The sequence below is a fragment of the Neopsephotus bourkii genome, unplaced genomic scaffold (assembly GCF_033783945.1).
Source record: "Neopsephotus bourkii isolate Nb327-2 ecotype Australia unplaced genomic scaffold, CSIRO-AGI_Nbou_v1 NB_1792, whole genome shotgun sequence".
Taxonomy (NCBI): Eukaryota; Metazoa; Chordata; class Aves; order Psittaciformes; family Psittacidae; genus Neopsephotus; species Neopsephotus bourkii.
In genome coordinates this window covers 6,325,885-6,332,548 of record NW_026902266.1, presented here as the reverse complement: position 1 = coordinate 6,332,548, position 6,664 = coordinate 6,325,885, and positions in this window count along the sequence as shown.

Below are 6,664 nucleotides of genomic sequence, written 5' to 3'. Positions count from 1 at the left end.
GAGGTAGAGGGGAAGGTAGGGAATTTAGGACCTTAGTTTGAAGTGGTTTGTTTCATAGAATCATAAAATGGTTTGGGTCAGAAAGGACCTTAAGATCATCTAGTTCCAACCCCACCATCCAATGGAAAGGGCACCTTCCACTAGGCCAGGTTGCTCAAATTCCCATCCAACCTAGTCTTGAATGCTTCCAGGTATGGAGCATTCGCAACCTACTGAAGTGGAAGTCCGACAAAATGAAGCGACAAGCAATGCAAATGCAGTGGAGTATCAGCCCCTCATGAGAAGAGGCTGGATGATAGTGATGGTTCACATGTGCAGAGTGGGTTGAGGCATTCTCAGAGCATGAGATATGCCATACTTTTCTTGGAAGAACCATGGATATTGTGAAGCAACAGAATTTATTAGAAGTTTAGTGATGGCAAATCTCTCTTACTCAATATGGTGATTTTGAACAGATATAGCAAAGGCAATGAGTCACTTGAGCATTGTGGGCCGTTATATACTATTAAGTCATCTGCAATCCCATGGTGAACCCATTTGCAAGGTGCTATTATGCGTCCGCTCAATGTGGTGTGGATTTGCGTCTGCTCCCCTTCTCGTTTGTTTCTGGTTTGGGGTTTATTTTTTCCCTCCTTTCTTTTTTCTTTTTCTTGATAAGCCAAGCTACAGCCTACAAGTAAGAGCTAATACAGTTCAAGCAGGTCTGAATCAGTCTTATGGAGGAGAATCATCAATCCCATGTGGTTTTAGAGGTTTAGAAGTTTGCCTTCTCCCATCTTCTCCCAGATCACTTGTTTTCCAAAACCTGTGGAATTGCTGCATTCTCACCCCTCCTGCCCACCTGTCGAATTTCTCACTAAACATGGGGAATCAGAGAGTCTGATTTACTCCTGGGCTGTTGCGAAGCACTGACAACCCACTCCCAACAACATGGTGCTTCAGGTAGATACAGCTCCTCATATTACCTAACTCCTAATTGATTCCCATTGATGTTTGTTGTGTCTCACACCTCCTGTCATTACCCAGATTCTTTGGCAGCCTTCCAGGATCTGAAGGGGGGCTATAGGGATGCTGGGGATGGACTATTCATTAGGGACTGTAGTGATAGGACAAGGGGTAATGGGTTCAAACTTAAACAGGGGAAGTTTAGATTGGATATAAGGAAGAAGTTCTTTACTGTCAGGGTGGTGAGGCACTGGAATGGGTTGCCCAGGGAAGTTGTGAATGCTCCATCCCTGGCAGTGTTCAAGTCCAGGTTGGACAGAGCCTTGGAAGGCTTAGTGGGAGGTGTCTCTGCAGGGGGTTTGGAGCTAGATGATGTTAAGGTCCTTTCCAACCCTAACTATTTTCTAATTCTGTGATTCTTCTGCAGCCTCTTGTGCCATTAGCCACTTAGCTCTCCCCTACAACAATTTTGTGAAGTACTTTGGCTAGAGATTGCCTTCTGTGGCTCAGCCTGCTGGCCTTCACCTTGCAGACTGGCGTCAGAGACAGAATGGAAAAGCCCCTGCTTATTTTAAATTCTTCGCATCATAGAGTCTCCCTATATATTTTCTCTCATGATAGAGGCAGACAGACAAGCATCTTTCTGAAGGTCTCATCCCTACTTTTCCTCATCTGTCTGTGCCTGTACCAGCTTAGGAAGGCAATATCAATATTTCTACTAACCATAGTTGCCTTCATCCCTGATTTATGGAAACTTTCAGAAAAGCATCTCTGCCACAACACCATCTCTTGTTCTTTCCCCAGAAAACACATTCTTTTGTTTTCTTCCTCTATCCCAATTCCTAACTCCTTCCTTTATAGACATGAAGACATCCAAAAGTCCTTTATCATTGCCTCTTTCTCCTTTTCTTAACTCCATGTTCCACCCCTTCTCACCACACAAATAGGTCCTGGGGGGATGTGACAGGATCTCGAAGGGGCCCTGCACCTACCTTACAAAGGGCAAGCTGCTTTTGTCAGGGACTGTTGTTACTGTTGGAAGGAGATGAAGCTGAGACAGGTCTATCTAAAGAACTATGCAAGCGCTGGGTGGTTACTAAACCCCAAATAAGAAAAAAAGGCCACAGTCAGTGGCTGAAACAAAAATGGGTATTTTACAAAGGCTGTGAAGTACTAAATATATGGAAAGCTTTTACAGTACTCCATGCTGTACCTAGAAAGCTATAGGATTGCTGTGGGACGAGTCAGGCAGCTGATGTCTGACATCTGCTAGTCCTGAGGTGCCTGATCTACTTGGCAAGGAGAAAAGCTAGCTGCGATACCACAGGCCAGAAATCAGAGGAATGCCTTTTTCTCTACCCACAAAGAAGAAACATAAATAATATGCTCTAAAGCAGAGATTGCACACACAAAAAAAAAAAGGCTGGCCACAGAATAAGTTACAACTGGTCTTGAGCTGAAGGCTGAAACAGATTGCTTTGAAGATGTCTGTCAAAGAGTCCTTGGTTGCAGCCCCAGTTGTGGTTGAGATTCAAGAGAAAGAGAAATAGAGAGGAAATATGGGGAGGCCTAGATTAAACAGAGCCATTTGTCAAGAGAATTGAAGAAAAAGGCAATGTGGATTTCAAAGCCAGCATCCAGGAAAAAAATAGTATGTATAGCTACAAACAGAGTCAAAACAAGCCAGGACAGACACTTGGTGGGAAAATGCTGCAGCGTAACTCCTGCTGTGTGTGCTCAATGTGGACAGCAGCTCCCTTAGCCCAACAAGCTCCTCCACAGCTGCAGCAGAGGTACCTTGCCAATGGAGGCAAGTGCTAGGGGAAACAGGCAGGCTTGGTGGGAGGATGAAGAGAAGCCAGCTATGCACCCAGTTGATGTACATTGTTTGACACTCTCTCGATCTTGGGAAAATCCAGAATGGGTGGGTTTGTTCTTCTCTTCTGGTATTTTTCCCTGTCTTTCAGACTCTTAATTCCCAGCTTTACAGCAGATCACTAGCTTGCGCTTCTAAAGGCAAATGGGGTTGTGTTACCTGAAGTTTGAAATGTTATTTGCTCAGATATCAGTGTTCAGAAAAGAGCAGTGTATGTTGTTAAGTGTATTTCCTTTAAAGCTGCATGTAGATTAAATGTATGTAATTAGAAACTGTAGCTGTATTGGGGAAGGGAGTGCTCACTGAAGGACTGGGTGCTTGTCATGCCCTTGATGAGAGAGCATGAAAGAAATGAAGGAAAAAGTTGAGTCTTGTCTTCAGTAGATAAAAAAGCCCAAATAGAGGATGAATGAGTTCCGAAGGCATCACAAATAAGACACTTAGAAAAGCTCCCCTTGCCTGAAAGCACAAAGGATGGGAACTGGACAGGTTCAATCTGGGAACCAAACAGGGAATAGAAGTGAATAGAAGGGAATAGAACTAGCTTCTCAAATTAAAAATTAAAAAATAAAAAAATAAAAAAATAAAAAAATAAAAAAGATGAAGCTCTCTGCATCTGTGTGCTAAAGCATTAAATATGTTAGAGGAGGATAACACAGAAACCTTTCAGGATATAGCATATGCTGACTCTTTTTTTATGCTGGGTGTGTCAGCAAGGTCTTGGCAGGCTGTGGGGAAAAAACACAGTGTCTATAAGATTTCAAGGTTGTCACAGACCAGTAACCTCAGCCAAGGTGTGTTTTAGTCATTCAGAAATGACCCCATCTCTTCTTTAATCTTGGGGATTCCACTGGTTTCATCCACTTGCTCGCTTTTCTTCCTTTTTGTATCTACCAAGACTGGACCTTCTCAGTGGAGCTTTGCCAGATATGTCACAAAGTCACACAACGCATTGCCATGGAGGAAATGTCATCATGATACTGATGACCTGACATAAAGGTGGGGCATTTTGATCAGGTTGGTTTATAAGATATGGGTAAAGCTCCATAAAACCAAGTCCTCCTGGGTGGGTGTCAGCTGGCCAGATCCTCAGTGAATATAAATTGTCATAGTTCAATGCAAATCATCTGGAAAATGATACCATGGTTGGCAAGCTGCTGAGGTAACAAGTATACCACAGGGCAATGCCAACTAATGCTGGCTGTGTATCTGGTCCATTAGCTGTACTGGTAGTATCAGCTTCTGTGAACATATTTGCGGCTCTGGTAAACCTGGAAAAAATGACATTTCCATGGGTTTGATGAGAAGTGAAACATTTGATGCTCTGGTCTCAAATTTTCTGCTGTCTTCCACAAGAAACAAAGGGCAAAGTTTCATGAATGGCCTTCTTTTTTCCCCCCCTTTTGGGGCAAATATAGGAAAATATGTTATCTGTGGAATTTCAGAACTTGTTCATTAATGCAAAACACCAAAACCACCAGAAATAACGTTCTCCTGGAAAATGTAAGATTTAACTTCACCCTAAGCCAAAACTGCATACTGATTGCTATTCATCATTATGCTCCCCTCCTATGTACACTATACATGTCTGAAAGCCTTACCATGGCAATCAAGGTTCAAGGAGTAGCTGGGTGAAGCCACACCTTCCAAAACAGGCACTCCCCACATCTGTGTTCAGAAACGTCCTTCTCCAGGAGGGACTGGACAGCTGTTCTTTGTTGATACCCAGTCTCCCAGGACCTTCAGCAAACACATCCAGGAACCTGGATACAGGCTAGGATAGCATTTCCTGCCAGACTTGTAAGGATGTGACAGGTTTTTTCCAAGTTACCAGTGTGTGCATGCAACCTGATGTCGAAAGCACAACTCCATAGCCCTTGTGCTGTTTTTCAGGCCTGCAACCCACCATATATATCTGGCTTCGGGAGAACCCACCAAAGGATGATGCTTCAGTACCAGAGCTGTGAAAGTCTCTACAGATCTTAGGGAAATCCAGAATGTGGTCAGTTGTTTCTCCTCATCCTGGCAGTAGGAAACTTCAAAGGGCAGGTGTGCATTATGGCTTTCTTCACCAGCTTCCACCAGCACTGCTTTTCTTTGTCTGTTTTACCCTCTACTTCAGCGTTTATAAAATGGGAACAGGAGTATTTCCCCCCCTTTAAGGAGACCAGATTAATTAGGGCTGTCTTCCCATGTCTTAAGTCTTAATCATCCCCCCTGTGAAAGGATTCGTACAGGTATCACTACAGATTGATGCTCAAGGAAGGACCACGCACAGCTTTATGGGTATGTCCTATCTTATCATTATTTACCCTAGGAGGTCTCAAAGTTGTTGTTGGTCAAGGGCTGACTGCAATTAACAGTGTGAGTGTGTGTGTTCTGCACAACAGGACACCACAAAGGACTGCAAAGGTCCAACTTACTCCGAATATATTATCTCAGCACAGCCCTGCACCACTGTACCTCTATTCCCTGGGTCCTAACATGTTCACGGGAGACTGGAGACCTTCTGCATTGCACCAGGCTCAGTTGTTCTCTTGGTGCTCAGCACCAACCGAGGACAGATCTGTGCATCCCCTTGCTCTCTTCTCCCTGTGTTTATTCTCAAGCCAACCAAAACACTCTTTGTGCTGGAGAACAAGTCACCTATGACATGGGACCCTTATTTCTGAGCTAGAGGTGAACTGCAGATATGACTCTGCCACATCATCTGTAAAATATGCTGGTGGCAGATGGTATATAAACATTTGTTTTCTTATTACTCAAGAAGGGAAAACAGTTGGGAAAGCAAAAGTTTCTTCATTTTTTGCAAAAATTTAAGTTAATGAATGGAAAAAGTCAACAAGCTTCTGAAATTCTTTTTGATAAACAGGATTTTGCCTTAAAAAAAAAAGAAGAAGGACTTGGCAGGGCCAAAGGCTGCTATTTTTCATTAGGACAAGATGATGGTATGGCAGGAATGCAGGACAGAGGGGTGCAGATGCGTGAAAGCATTTAGGAAAAGACACCCAGGGATTAGGGAAGTGCCTGTTCCCAAAATGGGTTGATCTGAGGTAAAGGAAATCTTTGGGATAGGAAGATAGTAAATCCCCTCCTGTCCCTTTTACAGTGCATATAAACAGTTTTATGGTATTTCCACCAAACAGAAGAAGAAGAAAAAAAAAAAACAAAACAAAAAGGTTTCTGCAACACACACATGTTCCCCATTAATTAGGACTGCTGTTAACAACACGTTGCACCAGAGCTGCCAAGAACTGTCAGACGAAGGACAGGGAAGCCCACAGCGGAGGCTCTGCTGCCTCCCAGGGGGGCCAGCTGCCCGGCCAGCAACCCAGCCCCAGATCTGCGGCTGGGTCACCCCCCCACAGCAGCAGGGTGGCAGGGGAGAGCAGGCAGCTGGGTCAGGGGCAAGGAGAAATGCCCAGGAGGACCCTGCCTGAATGCCTTCCCCCTGCCCCCCTCCAGCTACAGACATTTTCCACAGAAATCCTGGCTATGCTCGCTTTTGGTTGAGACTTTGGGACTATTTTTGGCTTTTTTAAAAACATGCTTAGGGGAGGTGCCTTCTACTTTTATTCACATAAAGGATCTTTATTTTTATGTATTAAGGGACATGAAAAGAGGAGGAGAGACAGGACGAGGGGGGAGCTGCGCTATGCTTTGATTCAACTATACACCACCACAAATCTCTGTTCAGACTGCCTTTCCTCCTTAGCAGGCTCCAGATACACACTTTGATGCAGCAGAGACCACACCTAGCATACGGGTTTTCTCCAGCCATCACTGGGACAGAGCACTGAACACTGGCTCTTAAGCATCTCCCACATCTACACCTCCTTGCAG